At 57.8% G+C, this 15,485-nt stretch overlaps 2 long non-coding RNA genes across 4 annotated transcripts; one reads left to right on the forward strand and one right to left on the reverse strand.

Moving 5' to 3' along the window:
* The first annotated feature begins 402 nt into the window (after positions 1-402).
* On the forward strand, positions 403-12,297 carry LOC308613665. 3 transcript variants are annotated; one of them, XR_014015294.1, is made up of 4 exons: positions 403-634; positions 6,695-6,881; positions 9,157-9,260; positions 9,971-12,297. It is a non-coding gene; the product is annotated as an uncharacterized lncRNA (long non-coding RNA). The 3 variants fall into 3 exon arrangements; XR_014015295.1 differs by lacking the exon at positions 9,971-12,297 and adding an exon at positions 4,229-4,325 and having other exon boundaries at positions 9,157-9,366; XR_014015296.1 differs by lacking the exon at positions 9,971-12,297 and having other exon boundaries at positions 9,157-9,366.
* A 420-nt stretch (positions 12,298-12,717) lies between these two features.
* LOC308613666 lies at positions 12,718-14,888 on the reverse strand. The gene is made up of 3 exons (XR_014015297.1): positions 14,819-14,888; positions 12,941-13,059; positions 12,718-12,868 (listed from the first exon to the last, which is right to left on the reverse strand). It is a non-coding gene; the product is annotated as an uncharacterized lncRNA (long non-coding RNA).
* Between the last annotated feature and the right edge of the window lie 597 nt (positions 14,889-15,485).

The raw sequence follows: 15,485 nt of genomic DNA on the forward strand, positions 1-15,485 counted from the left end.
CTGTGAGGCAGTGACTTTGTTCATTTTACAGATGAAGAAACTGAAGAGCAGAAATGTGCACGAGGTCACATACGTAGTGAATGGCAGGGCTGGGAACGGACTCTAACGCAGCTGTCCAACTGCTCCCGCAGATGCTTCTTTTCAGTTAGGGCAGGGGTAACCCAGCGCGGTTACGAGAGGGAAATAGAGGACGCGGGGAGGGGAGTCTGATTATCCCACGTCTCGGCTCTTGCCCCACCCGACCCCCCAAGCCTCGCACAGCAGTGGGGGTCCTCTGAGGGACCTGAGCATCTCCGGGACCAGCTTTCCCAGCCACTAGCCGCAGCTTCCCCCACCTCATTGGCCAGGGCTGGGCATGTGCCCTTCGCGCAGCCAATGGGGCGAGCGGGGGGTGGGGGGGCGGCTGGGAAGGGCCTGGGGCCGAGCGGCGCTTGGAGGGTCGGACTGGCGCCGACGGCGTCTCTGCCCGCCTCCCTGTGAAATGTGCCGGTTACTGCCCGGAAAGGAGGGGGAGTTGGTGGCTTGGGACTTATGAAAGAGAAGGTTTGTAATCACCACCGGAAGGAAGGGGAGAAGGAACCGATCAGACCAGCAGGACTGGGAAGAGTGGGAGCCCCCGCTGCGCTTGGAGACAGTGAGTACAAACCCTGTCAGCAGCTGGGACACAGGGACACACAAGAAGGCAAAGGGGTGGTGGGGTGGCCTTCTGTGCCAGGGGAACAAACCCGAGCCGGGTCTGAGATAAGCCAGTGGAGGGCAATGCTCTGCCTACCGGGAGAGCTTTTGGGACAGGGGGGGTCAGCCATCTGGTTTGGAGGCATTCCCTCGTAAGGGACCCAAATCGCTCAGGCCCATATGAGCAGACAGGAGGGGTATTTATTCTCCGACACCAGGGTATGTGGAGGAGCCCAAGGGCAATGGGACCTGGGGCTGGCCTCAGGAAGGGTCTGGAACCCAGAAGCCCTGCCCGTGGAAGGTATTCCTCACGTCCTGAAGACCAGCTCAGCCTGATGCCTGAGCTACAGAGCAAGGTGAGATGACCATCCCAAAGGTCAAGTTTATGTCTTCTGCATGCATGAGACCCCCTGGGCTGAACCAAAATCTCTCCATCCCAATTTCACTTTCTGGGAATCGTCAGCTCCATTTGCTGTTAGTGAAATACACCTTTTTCCTCAGAGAAAAACAGGGCAGTTGACAGCTCCCCAGTTTTATGTGTCCAGTTTTCAGCCCTGGGAAGATTACTCTTTTGTCCGAAGTCCAGTGACCCCAGGAAGGAGACCATTGGTTCAGTTGGGTTCAGCACCCAGTGCTGGACCAATCAGTTGAGAACTGGGCAGCCCCCACAGTAGCCTGTATATGGGAGGGAGGAGGACGATGCTGGAGAAACAATCCCCAAATGTTCTGTCCCATCACCCTGCCAGAGCCCCCCTCTGCAAAACCCTGCTTCACTTAAGGCAGTAGATGGGGGAGCGTTCAGTGCCAGCATCGAGGATGGTTCGGGGGGCACGTGGCCCAGCTGACAGAGCTCTGTAGGGGAAGGAAGCACAGAGGAGGGTGGGGAGGGAAGTTCAGAGAAAGAACAATGGCCAGTTGACCTTGAGGGGGATGTCAACCCTAAGCCGGCCTGGCCTGTGGCCATTGAAGATGGTCCTGCTCTCAAGCTCAGAATAGGCAGTGTGAAATGAGGAACCACCTTTCTGGGACAGGTTAGGGGACCAGGGGGCTTAGCTGCTGTTTTGCTGTGTGACCTAGGGCAAGTTACTCCCCTTCTCTGGGCAGTTTCCTGTCTGTGAAATGGAAACTGTAGAATGATTTGAATGAAGCGCAAGTAAATGAAAACTCACTTTGAAAAGCCTGAAGCCCAGTGCCTCAGGCCTTCACCAGTAAGACAGAGGGTCCCAGCCATCACTCTGCTGGCACTGGGGCAATGAGTGGGCCAACCAAGCCCCACAAGGACCCCAGCATCCCCACCTGGCCACTCCCTGCCCAGCTCTACTCTGAGCCACAGGGTCCCCCTGGGAAAGAGAATCAGGAACCTTGTGCCGGCGTGAGCATTTCAGGCCCCGGGGCAGGTGGGGGACAAGGACAGCCTCTTACTGCAGCCACCTACAATAGACCTGACAGAGACTTTGGCCTTGGGGGCTAAAGGCATAGCTACAGGGGCCTCCCCTCTCCCCAAGAGTCTTTGTCCCTGCTTGGTTTCCTGAGGCCTATCGATCCAGGCCCTCTGTGCCAGGACTGCCCGGCTCCCCGGGGCAGGGCCAGGGGCTGACCTCAATCTCTTGTGCTGCAGAGCGAGGCTGTGAATCTGTTCCCTCGTGGCTCTGGGCCTCAGTCTCCACGCCATCTTTCTTCCCCAGCCTGGGCACTGCCCCTGGCTGCTTCTCAGATGCTCCTCTCCTCTGGTTCCAGGGCTGTGGCTACGATCTGGAAGCAGATGAGGCAGAGGCTGACCCCCACAGAGGGCGCAGAGGCAGGGCAGGTACCAGATAGGCGGTAGCTCCAGCTCTGCCAGGGAAGGGTGGGCAGCTGAGGAATCCAGGAGAACCAGCAAAGGTCCAAGCTGGAGGGACCCTTTGAGCCTCTGTTTCCCCCTCCAACTTGCGGATGGGGAGACGAAGGCAGAGAGAGAAACTGGGACTTGGTCCCACAGGGAGGCAGGGGTCACTCTGCCTGTCCCTCTGGAGAATCCCCAAATGCTACCTTCAGGAGTTGAGAGGCGGATGGAGGCTTCTGTCCTCCCGGTGCTGGAGCCCTTGATGCTCGGAGCTGCACCAGCTCCTGTTCCCTGTGGACACAGTTCCCAGCCTGAGGGTCCACTGATGGATCTGCCCCCCTTCCCTCGGGATCCCCAGAGAGCAGCTGAGGCAAAAGACAGGATTCCCCACCCCATCCAACTCCTCCACGCAGGGTCATAAAGATGAGGCCCTTGGTCAGAGTGAAATAGGATCCAAGCACTAACAGTATTCAAGCTCCTGGTCGTGGGCATTGCTACACTGTCTATGATTGATGGCTGCACATTATATCAAATTGTTTCCTGAACTTAATAAGAAGTGCAGACAATGCCTTGTTGGTGGAACAATGGATAGACTTTGTGACTGAAGCCCCATACACAGTTGGTCTTGGGCACATCTCTCTGCTTTTATGGCTTTAATACTGACTCACCTAAACTGGACCCCAGGTATCAGGAAGCTTAGGGGGACTGGAAACAGGCACTGTGCTCCATGCACTGTCTTGTGTAATCCTCACATCTTCCTTTGAGGTAGGTACTGTCAGTACCCCCATTTTTCAGATGAGGAAACTGAGGCTTAGAGAAGGCAGACTTGCTCATGCTCACCTAGTTGGTTGGTGGAGAAGCTGACTCGAGCACAGGACTTTTCAGCTCTGAAGGCCACTCTCCTTCAATCTCTGACGCCAGGCCCAGGAACCCAGACATCCTGACTCCCTGTGCCCCCAGAACCCACCTAGCCACGCTCTCTCCTGCTTCTTCCCCTAGATTCCCCTCTTCAGAGAGGAGAAGGCAGACAGGGCGATACATCAGGCCCCAGGCCCATCACTATCCCCCGAGGGGATGAGAGGGCTCACTTAACAGCATGTCGCCAAACGCCCCCTGCCACCTGCCCCAGATTCTCAGGGGCACGGGAGGAGCTGTGGGGCCTGGTGAGCATCTCTGTGAGGGAGGGGATTTCTCCCCCAGAGCCCCTCAGATCCGGGTGCCCCTCACCCACCATGGTCCTCACTTTCCCACCAGCTCCTGCTCCAGCCTCAGCTTCTCAGCAAGGCTCTCTGCCACCTTGAGGGGGAGGGGGGAGAGGCAGTGAGCACGTTCGAGGGCTTCAGCCCTGTCGGAAAGGGGGCAGTGAGGGCTTGGGAGGGACTTGACTAGGGAGTCGAGGAAGGGAAAGCCAGTGGCCACAGTGTGACCAGGAATGGGCAGGGGAGACTGTGGGTCCCTCGTTGGGCATGCAGGCCTGGCAGTGGCACAGAGGTGGGGGTGAGTTGAGCCCCTGATTCTGGGCACCCTCCAGGGCCAGCTGCTGAGCCTCCAGCTCTGAGGCTTGAGCTTTCAGCACATCCCAGGCTTTCTCGAGCTTAGGCCGCATCTGGGTCAGCTTGGAGCCTACCTCCTGCAGCGAAGTCTGCAGGAACTGGGGGTGAGGGGTCGGTCGTTGGCTCCTATCTCAATCTGGTGCTTCCCCAAGGACATCACCTCACTCCATTCTCACAGGGGGCTGCCTGGGACTACGCCTTGACCCAAAGAAGGGACAGATGCCTATCAGGTGCTGGGAGAAGCTGATGGAACAGCACTAGGGGGAAGGAGCAAGGTGGCCTCTTTCTTCCCCTCCTAATTTTTAGGTGACTAAAAATTTCCCTGAGTCCAAAAATCCTGATGGGTGAAACTCCCTCAGTGCTCCCTGTATGACTAATTTCTTCTAGCCTGAGAGCTTCCTGAGGGCAGGCCCCGGTCTCCAAATCCCCCTCTGTCTCCAGATCCTCCCCTCTCTCCCTGCACTGGGTCCCTGTGCACCAGGCTGGACCCACAGAGCCTTGACCGTGATGCACTTGCTTTGTGTTGACTGGTGAGCCCACCCTGCCAAGGAGTGAGTGCCTGGTCCCCACCCAGGGCCACCCCAAGACCATGCAAGAGCAGGGCAGCCTGGGGTCCAGCCTGCAGTGGGTCTAGGCTCAGCTCTTGGCCCTCGGAGGAGACATCCTGATCCCGATTCACTGGTTCCAACAAGCTTTCCCCTCCCCGCCTCCTGAGTTCACCCTACCTTCACCTCTCCAGGTGGCCTCGGCCTCAGTTTCCTGGTCACAAGGACCCAGCGTGGTCTTAGAGGGCCCGGTCCACACAGCTGCATCCTCTGCCTGGGAGGCCCTGTCCCCAGCCCTGAGGGAGGGCAGCCAGGACCAACCCAGGCCAGATCTCACCTCCCAGTGGGGCTGCAGTGACTCTTCCCCCACCTGCTCCCAAGCTTTCCCCTCTGCCACTGGGGAGGGGGGGGCCCTGGACACTCCTTGGGTTTCTCTGCAGGCCTCGGCTCTGGCAGCACCTGGGGCAGGCCTTGCCCACATCCCATTCTGAATGTCATTAGCCCAACCAAGGACAGTGGGCCACTCCACTGGGACACAGGCCCTAAAGATCTGGAGAGTATGACCCAGGGACAGCAACCTAATGGGTAAACCAAATAGGGTCATAGTATCACTGAGGGTCAAGAACCCTTCCTGAGTCCTACCGACACCAGTCCCAGTGCACAGATGGGGACCTCAGAGTCAGCAGAGGGTTTGTCCAAGGCCACCTGGCCACAACCCCATCTCTGTGTTCTTGGAAACCCTGCTGCCTGAGAGGCCCAGGGAGGATTCCACAGAGGCCTCCCCTGCAGACTGGGACTGGAGGCTGAGGGGAGTGGGCTTGGCTGGTGCCCACTCAGTAAATGCCAGTCTGGTCCCCAGAGAGAAGCCAAGCTGGGCCCAGACCTCCACAGGGGGCTGGGGATGGGGTGGAGCCCACCTTGCATGCACAGACTGACTCATAGCCTGCCTGGGGCCTCTGCCGGGGCCCGCACCTGTGGGAAGAGGGAGGGTGCCTAGGACTCAGGAACACCTGGGCGGCTGGCCTTCCTTCTCAGCCGCTGGACTGTCCAGGTTCTCGTGTCCCTGTCCTGGTGTGTGGGCAGGCCCGGGCCACACTCACCCGAGGGCACTGACCCTTGCCCCTAGTAGCTCACGCTGCAGGTTCAGGTGCCAGCTGCACCCTGAGTCCTGCTCCTACCCCCAGGCATCCAGCTCAGACTGGAGTGAGAGGCCCTTGTCCATTTGTGGACAGAAGGGCTGCCTTAGCTCAAGAGGCCCCACACCCTGGACCTGAGCCCCCAGGTACTACAGGGGCCAGGACAGGGAGTTTGGGACCCATTATACAGACAGGGAAGCTGAGGCCCCATGAGGGGAAGGGGCTAGTGCCTGTGACAGAGCCTGGGCTGCTTACTTTTTTGCACTAGGTCCCTGGTTTCAGGCTTGGGGAAGACTCTAGGGTCATCAGGAAGGGCTTCTACCCCAGGTGGGCCCCAACTCCCCCCACCCCAGGCAGCCCCTAGCTCCTCCCACCTTCCACCTCTGGATCCTGGCAGTCATCTGGTTGTTTTTCCTCTCCAGAGCCTGCGTCTTGCTCCTGTCACTGGCCAGGGCCAGGCAGTGAAGCACAGATTGCAGCCCCATCTGTGGGGAGCCCCGCCCCCATCCTCTCATGCCCACAGACACCCCCACACAGGCTCTTGAGTCTGGGCAGGGCCCGGCCTGCAGAGAGGAGCCCGATTTCCAGCCTGGACCCCAGTCTGCCTCCCTCACCCGAGGTGCCTGGGGGCTCACTGAGCGACCCCTCCCTTGGACACTCCAGCCCCTCTGCAGCTGTGCCAGGGTCCTGGGATTAAGGGAAGGGAAAAACAAGACAAAGAACAGCTGGGTCCCCAAGATCCCAAGTCACACCCAACCCACCCAACAAGAAGGTAGCGGGAAGCAAATTGGAGGGTGTTGTGGGTTGACCTGTGTCCCCCACAAAAAAAGGTATGTTTGCATTCTAACCTCCAGTACCCCAGAATGGGACTTTATTTGGAGACAGGGTCTTTACAGAAGTAAATTTAAAATGAGCTCATTAGAGTGGGCCCTAATTCAGTGTAACTGGTGTCTTTATAAATAGGGGAAATTTGAACACAGAAACATACACACAGGGAGAGTCCTCTGTGAATATGAAGGCAGAGAATGGGGTGATGCGAATGTCCAAGACTGTCAGCAACCACCAGAAGCTGGGGGAGAGGCAGCCCTCAGAAGGAACCAACCCTGCTGACATTTTGATCTCGGACTCCAGCCTCCAGAACTTAGAGACAGTAAGTTTCTGTTGGTTAAGCCCCCCATTCTGTGGTCCTTGGTTATGGCAGCCCTAGCAAACTAACACAGACGGTGAATGAGATCAAACCGCCATGGCAGCTCTTTGGCCCCAAAGGGACCCTGATTCGGAAGGGAGACTTTTGCCTCAAAGCGGCCAGGCTTGCAGCAGCATGAAGTGTGTAACAGTAGCAGCTAACATTTCATGACTACGTGCCACGTGTCCAGCATAGCACTGAGCTTCTTACATGCTTGTCCAGTTTAACCCTCACAGCCAGCTGCTGGGGGAGGAAAGCTGTTACTGTTCTTGGTTTTTACAGATGAGGGCCAGAGAAATGGAGTAATTTGACCAAGGGCACACAGCTAGTATAATGTGGAGTCAGTGGTCAGGCTCCAGAGCCCACAGTCTTAACCACTATTTTGGGTACAGTGAAGCCCACAGAATCCTGGGATTGAAGAGGAAGACAGACTGAGGTAGAGACCCAGAGAGGGTCAGGGTGGAAGGAGCCTGAGGTGGGGGATGGGACTAGAGGTGCAGAGTGCTGAAGGCCCTGGGTGCCCCTCGTGTCCCCTGCAGCCGGATGTTGATGCAGCATCAGACCCTATCTGGCTGCTGCCCCCTCTCCCTGCTGTGTTTGGCCCATTGGCTGCTCTACACAGGACCCCTGCCCATGATGCAGGGCCAACTTCTAGGTCACCTTCCCTGGACAAGCACAGGGCCTGGGGCACCCATTCACTCACAGGTGAGTCCTAGTCCTGGGAGGAGCTCCCAGGGACTGGAAAGAGGGAGACAGGGCAGGGCAGTCCCTGAGGGGCACGGAGCTGGGAGACCCTAGAGCTGGGGCTCACATCTGCACTGGTTATGGGCCAACTACATGGTGTTTGCATAGGGCTCCCCTGGCACCACCTCCTGCCTTCCCGGAGCCTGAATCTGACCAGAGGGCCTGGCCCTTGGTCACTGAGTTCCCTACCTTCTCGCTGACATGATCCACTGCACATCCCATAAAGAACAGAGTCCCTTCAGGCCCCAGGGAGACAATCTCCAACCCTTAAGAGTCTGGGTTGAGAAACAGACAAAAACTGAGATTTTTTTTCTGTACAAATGTGCAGTTGCAGACTGTTACTGCAAATTTGCTTCCTTGAGGAAATAACAGCCCTCTCAGAGCCCAGCTCTGGACCCCAGTTTGAGGTTCACCAGTTTAGACCAACTCCACCTTCTATGAGGCCTGGGCCAGCTAAGCACTGCTGCTGAAACCCCTCTCCCTGTGCTTCCAGCCATAGCAACAGATCACCTCTGGTTGGGGTCCTGCTGCACAGCGTGGATCCCATCCAGGTCCTTACAGCTCTCCACCCCTGTGGCTCTGAGCCATCTCCTCGGTGTCTGTATCTATTTCTCTGTGTCTCTGTGTGGGCACATCTGGGAGCATGCGCACGTGTCTCTGGGTGAGTGTTTGACGTATATCTTGGTGTGTGTGTGTGTGTCCAACTGTCTGTCTGCCTGTGCACGCAGGCATTTGGCCAGGAGACTAAGGGAGGGTGCTGGCCAGCAGGAGGCTTCCTCCAGGAGGAGCTAGAGGTGAAGTGGGGTGGACAGGGCCTGGGACCCCCGAGCCCTTGCTGTGGCCCCCACACTTCACAGCAACTCCTCACCTCCTCCACTTCTCATTTGGGTCAGGGACTATTCACAACACCCCCGCCTCCATGCCTCTCTTCTCTGGGCCTTTGCATGAGCTCTTCCCTCTTGTTGAAATGCCCTTTTTTCTTTTGTTCCTTGAAGATGCCTGTTCATCCCTCAGTGAAAATTTCGAGGCTCAGAAGCCCCCTCTCTGGGGAGGACTTCGCTATCTGCCGCCCCGCCCATAGCTTTTATAGTGCCTCTCCCCTCACTAGGCACATTAAATTATAATCGCCTGCTTGATTCTCCCCCCCCCACCCCCAATACCAGAAGCATTTGGGGACAGGGAGTGGTCTGCTCCTACTTTGGTTCTACTGTGTACAGAAGAGGGCCAGACATGTAGTTGGTGGTTTGTAAATGCCTGCTGAATGAATGAATGGAGAATGACGGAGTATGATGAGGAAGAGGCAGAAGGGAAAGAAGTGGAGGACAAAGCTGGGACATCCCAAGAAGGGGGAAGATTCATTGGCATGTAGGAGGAAGGACAGGGCGGTGGGGAAGAGAACGGGGAGGGAGAGGAAAGGGGTGGACAGAATGCACCGACCTGGGGAGCTCAGGCCTCATTCTGCTTCTGAAGTCTCTGTACTTCCTCTGAATTTCAGAGTAACTGCTACCTGGTACCAGCATGCCTTCCAGTACTCAGCCACCTTCTCATGAAGCCTGGGATGTGATTCCTTCTCCTCCAGCTCTTTCCCGAGGGGCACTGGTACCTCGTGGATCTTGAATGTGCTACTAGAAATGGGGTGGTCTGGGCACAGCATGAACCTCAGATCACCCACACCTTGTTTTCATACATTTTCAGTGATTCCATTCCAAGTTGCATGGGTGTCCTCACTATGTCCTGATGGCAGGGATGGGGACTGGGACAGAGAACGCTCCTTCATGGCTCCCTGTACACATAAAACCCTCTGTCCTGAGCACTTCCACTCCCAAGCATCCTGACTTGAGCTCAGCAGCTAAGGTTCTCTCACCTCCCCTAAGCCTGACCCTGGGCCAGCAGGAGGGGCTCAGCCACGTGTAGGGGAGACAGGACGTGTTGAAGCTGACATATTTCCCACATGCTCCCATAAATGAGCCAGAATGTGACAACCAGGAGTGTTGATACCTGGGGAAGGGAGTCTGGCCTTGGCCACATGATTTAGGGATTGGAGTTCTGGGCTCCTCTCCTTTACCGGCTGTGACAGAGGCTGGCCCACCTCCTGCCCACAGGCCATCTCCCCCAGTGTGAGAACGCGACCCCCCATCCCAGCCCAGCTTGAGCACTGAGGGGTGGGCCCGAGCAGCCATTTACCAGGCCTCCTGGCCCAGGGCTGCCCTCAGCGCTGCTAGCAGCACCGGCTTTTCCCCGGGCAGCCAGACACACTCTGCCTTCAGGGCCTGCACGTGGTGCTCCAACACCGGCTTTTCTCCTTGCAGCTGCTGCAGCTGCTCCAAGCAGGCCCCTAGCTGCTGGTGGCTCTGGCCCAGCTCTTCTGAGTCTCGTTCACCTGTGAAGACCCCGCTCCATCCTGAGCCATGGCTCCGCCTCCCCTGGCTGGGATCTGTCTGCTTGAGCTAGCCCGTGGGTCTTTACCCACGCAGCTCCCTCCTCCCGAGTTCCTGACCTCCGCATCCTCTGGGAGTCAACCCTTCCAGGAGCCCTTCTCTGACCACCCCAGCCCACAGAGGCTTCTCAGAACTCCAGGCTTCAACTCTGGACCAAATGATTTGAGGCTGGACAGTCCCTGGCTTCCCACCAGCAGAGGGTGCTGTTTTGGTGGACAAGGATGTGAACTGTGCTCACTGGAGTTGGGCTGTGTGGGGGCCCTGCTCCAAGCTGTCCCTCCTGGTCGTTCTCTTTTCCATGGTGTCCTTAGGGCCACTCAACCTCAGAATCCCCCAAGGACAGGGCCCAGGTTCCCCTGCTTCTCTGCTCCCTGGCACAGGTGGGCATAGCCTGGCTCACTTGGTACCCTGGGTTCCCTGCAGGGCTGACCATTTCCCTGTCTTGACCCACCTGGGTGAGCATCAGCAGCCGTTCCTGCAGGAAGGTTGTATCCTGAGCCTGTTCAGGGGTCTCAGCTACCCCCATCGAGAATCCATCTGGGTCCTGAAGTGCCTGGGCCCTGTTGCCATCCCAACTCTGCTCCTGGCCTTGCAGGCCTGGCACCAGCATCTCCTGCAGGTACACTCAGTCTAGGGGGCTCCTCCTAATCTTCAGACCACACTGTTATGACCCTGAACAAGCTTTTCCCTACCATCCGGACTGTTTTCCCATCTGAACCGTGAGAGGAGTCAGCTGGATGATCGCAGGGTCTTTCCAAATGTTTGGGAGAGGGGCGTCCCTCTTGGGCGGAACAGAAGCCCCTGCACTGGCCTCCTTCCCCAGCTACTGCTCCAAGAATGAAGACCTGGGAATGAAGTATACGGAGGGCCGAATGCGCGGGAAGGCCAGTGTTCAGGGCCCTGCCAGGCACCCACTTGGATGGGGGGCTCTGGTCATCCCTACCTCAGGGGGCCCCAGGCTGAGCTCTGGGCCAAGGGACTCTTGGCCCATCTGGTCCAAACACTGCTGGGCCTTTTCCACTTCTGTCTGCAGTAAGTAGCAGGATCATGGGGGCAGAAGGGACTGTCTGCCTGTCCTGTGCCACTCTGCCCCTCCCCCATCTCTGAGCACCCTCACTTGTCTTCTGCATCCTGGTCTGGCCTCCTCCACTCCGTCTGTCTCTGGGATCCCCACAGCCTCTCCTGCTCCAGGCGGGCCACAGAGCATTCCACCTGCTGCGGGGAGGGCTGAAGGCAGCAAAGCCCCTGGAGAGGGCTGACCCAGCCTCACAACACACATCCCCCACCCCCGGCAGGGCAGCGTCTGCAGCCCCTGATAAAGCAGGCTCACTCCACAAGGCCCTGCCTGCTCCACCAGCTGTGATAAGCCCAGCTATGGGCCCAGCATGGACCTGTGCCCTGGCTTGTACACAAGGAACTGTGCCATGCAGCTCTGAGAGCTGCACAGCTGTTATCACTACTGGCTCCAGATGTGAAACCCTCCACCTCCAGCTAGACACAAGACACATCACCTTCTCCAGCCCAGCTCCTGATGGCTTTGGAGCTCCAGCAAGAGTACAGGGGCTGGGACTTCCCTGGTGGTGCAGTGGTTAAGAATCCTCCTGCCAATGCAGAGGACACAGGTTCAAGCCCTGGTCCGGGAAGATCCCACATGCTGTGGAGTAACTAAGCCCGTGTGCCACAACTACTGAAGCCCGTGTGCCTAGAGCCCATGCTTTGCAGCAAGAGAAGCCACCGCAGTGAGAAGTTGGCGCGCTACAACGAAGAGTAGCCCCCACTCGCCACAACTAGAGAAAGCGCGCCGGCAGCAACGAAGACCCAACACAGCCAAAAATAAATAAATAAATATATTTTAAAAAAACAACCAAAAAAAGAGTACAGGGGCTGCTGTTGTGGAATGCTGGAGAGTGGGCAGGCGTGTCAACTGGGTTCCCAGGGTCCTCTCTGGCTGGTAGGGAGCAGTGGCTCTAGGAGGGTCAGCTGTGGGCTGAGACCACCAGGTCACATAAAGGCTTAGGTATCTAGGCCATCACGGGATAGCACTGTCCACACTCTCACATGCGGCAGGGGTGCTGGGTACCTCCCCTAGAAGCCTCAGTGTGCATGACCCTCTCTCCCTCCCTGGGGACTGAAGCTTCACCAGGGGTGACTGGGCTTCTGAGGAAACTCTTCTGTCCACTGAGCTAAAACCAGCCACCTCGTTCCCTCTTATTCTACCTGGGAGGGGAAGCGCAGAGGTTCCCTGGTCCTTCCTTTGCTTCTATCCACTGCTCCCAGCCACACCAGGCAACGCACTGCACACCTCCAGGGGGTGCCATTCACAGAGATGACACTTTCAACATGGTAGCCCTGCCGGGGACTCAATTTCCCTCTGTCTCCTTTGGATGCCCCAGGCCCTGACAAGCCGTCTTCCTGAGAATATGACACCAGATATGGGCATCAGCCCTGAGCTTTCTGGGGTTTTCAGTCTAGTAAGGGGAACTTGCTAGCTCAGGGGACCTCCCTGGGGCTGTGGACAAGCAAGGAAGACCACGGGGAGAGGACCAGAGCCTCACTTTCTGCTTCGGAGCCAGCAGCTCACACTGGGTCCTGCCGAGTCCCAGCCCGCGTTCCCGCTTCTGCAGCACCTGTGCTTGCTCAGACAGGGCCTCCAGTGCTGCCCGCAGGCGGCCAGCCAGCTCAGCCCGCTGCCACCTGCTCTCTGCCAGCCACACCCGCAGGCTCTTCTCTGACCACTCCCAGTCTCCCTCAGAGGCCCTGTCAGAGCACCTGCCAGGAAAAGAGCAGTCAGGCTTCGGCCCAGGCCCCAGGGACTGCCATGACCAGCTTCCCCACACTCACCTGCATCCTTCAGTGGGGCTCAGTGGGTGAGCACAGTCCAGTAGCTAGGGGTGATGGGAGTGCCGGGAACAGCAGGCAGCACCAGGTGTCAGGCCCGTGGGGCTCTGACTCAGTGGGTCCTGACAGCAGAATAGAGGGGATACCCTGGAGCTGGGGCACGCCTGCCCTCCCAGAGCACCAGCCTCTGAGGCCTCGCCTCAGATGTGGAAACAGGCCCTGGGGCTGAATGGGCACTTAAACCCTTCAACCCCAAACTTTCGCCCAGGATTCTCCCTGGTGATTCAGATTTCAAATAAACACTAGCCTCAACCTCGCTAAATAGTTCTCAGTTCCAACAGATTGCATGATCTGTGGGTGCTATGGCCCAGCTACTTGCTGAACAAACACGGGTTCATTTGATCCTCCCGGGTTTGGGGTGGGGGGACTGAAGCTCAGAGGGGAAATCAGTTGCCCCGAGTCACGCAGGTAGTCAGTGCACTGCAAACTGGGCCCACATTCCTCCATCCTGCTGCTCTCCTTCCCATTGTGGGAGCCTAGAAATGGCCAGGGCCAGGGAACATCTGGGGAGACACTGTATTTTAGCTCTGCCGTAGGGGGTCAGAAGCCCTCAAATCAAGTCACTGCTCCAGTACCTCTCCGGCTTTCAGAGCTTCAGCTGTAAGGTGGGGGCCCTGACCCGTAACTGACCTGCCTACTCCTCACATTCCCAGACCCGTCCCTGCTCAGGATTGTAGCACCACCCACCAGGCCCTCTCCCTTCTGGACACCTTGACACTCTTCTCCCCTGACTCCAGGCTCAGGTTACTGTAGCTCCCTCCTGAGCTGTCTCCCTCCATTTCACCAACACACAAGGCCTCTCCAAAATGGACCATGAGGACCAGTCCCTGCCCCCCTCCTTCCACACCCTGCATAGCACCCACAACTTCACACTGGCTGGGTGCTCTGTCTTTCCCACTTAGAGGCAGGGGCTCGCTATGGGCAGCCCCCAGCCCTTACTGAGACCCTGAGCTTTCCTGGCTTGATTTGTGGGGGGCGGTCATGGTCTACTGGAGTGGGGAGTGGTACAGGTCAGGCTGTTGAGCTTGTGGAGCCAGCGCAGAGGGAAGCACAGCCACCAAGTGCTGTGGCAACAGAGAGAAGGGAGTCTGACCCTTCCTTGGGGCTCCCAGAAAGGTTTTCCAGGGTGACCCTTGGGCTAAGGCCTGAAGGTGAATTAACTGCCCCGGAAAGGGCAAAGATGGATGTGGCAGATAGAAGAGAGCAAGGGCAGGAGGACAAGGAGGGGATCAGAGGAGGTGGGGCCTGGGGGGAGAGGTGAGCTGAGACAAGAGCACAGGGGGGCAAAAGGGAGATCAAGGGGGCCATAATTGCTGTGGGGCTCAGGTGGCAGGGCACAGGGCAGAGGCATCTCCTTGGTGTCCTCAACCAGCACAGAAAAGACTTGGTGGGCACATGGGTTGAGGCCCAGAGAAAGAGCGTGGACCTGAGGGGCAGAGGATGTGGATCAAACCTTCTCTGAAGGTGGTCCAGGTCCCTGACCTCCCCAGCCACCAGTTGCCAAGGTCTCAGCCATCCAGCACTGGAGGAATGAGGGAGGTGGGGTGGAGTGAACTGGGGGTGGGGGAGTTATCCATACTTCACTTTTCCCAAGTGCCTCTCTTTCTTCAAGGTGTGAGTTCTTTTAGGAACAAAGAGACAAAAGAATGAGGCTCTAAGGTAGAATTTCAGGCAGGACAGCTGCTGGACTGAAGATTTTAGAGGGGGAGCTGGGAGATGGCGCCTATCCTACTTCTAAAAAAGAAAGCTCTGCTTCTTTACTGGGGGGCAGGGACTCCTGTGTTCTCAATGGTGGGCTAGCGGGAAGAGGGCTCGACTTACCCCCTCAGAGCCTGGCGCCCAGGTCAGGGCTAGGGACAGGAGCCTCTCTGAGCTCCTCCACCGTCAGCTGCTGACGCGATCGCGGCTTCCAGGAGCCATGGAAACTGCGGACAACACCAAGCGGTGGGAGGAAAAGATACCAGAGTCCTCCCACCTCGTCTGAGTGGATGAAACCCTTAGATGAAACTCGGCTGGTATGGCTGCGGGCCATAGGCCAAGCTTTGGGGCCCAGGAAAGAATGGCAACTCAGAAGCTCCGACCCCTGAGGCAGGAGCCTAAAGGGGCGGGATCCAGGGGCGCAGACAGCCGGGCTCTTGGTCATCAACTGCACACTAGAAGCGGCTGCTGAATTTCCATACTGGGGGGGAATGGGTGCATTTGGTTGGAGGGGGACCTGGAGCCGGTTTTGAGGCTGCAGTAGTGTAGCAAGCATCCCGTTTTTACTTAACTTCTGTTGTTTACTTCCGATAGGGGTGGTGGAACTAACGGAGATTTTGGGGGTACCAAGCACCCGCTCAAGCCACGCCGTCAGACCCCAGTTTAAGGGGGAGCCAGAGCCTAGAGACTGGAGAGCCCTCCCTAACTCCCGAGGGGACGGCTCCGCTCCGACAGCGCGGCTCCGCTCCGACAGCGCCTGGGTGGCTGGGAGGTGACGACTCGCGACAGG

The sequence above is a fragment of the Mesoplodon bidens genome (assembly GCF_964165515.1).
Source record: "Mesoplodon bidens genome assembly, chromosome: 3".
Taxonomy (NCBI): Eukaryota; Metazoa; Chordata; class Mammalia; order Artiodactyla; family Ziphiidae; genus Mesoplodon; species Mesoplodon bidens.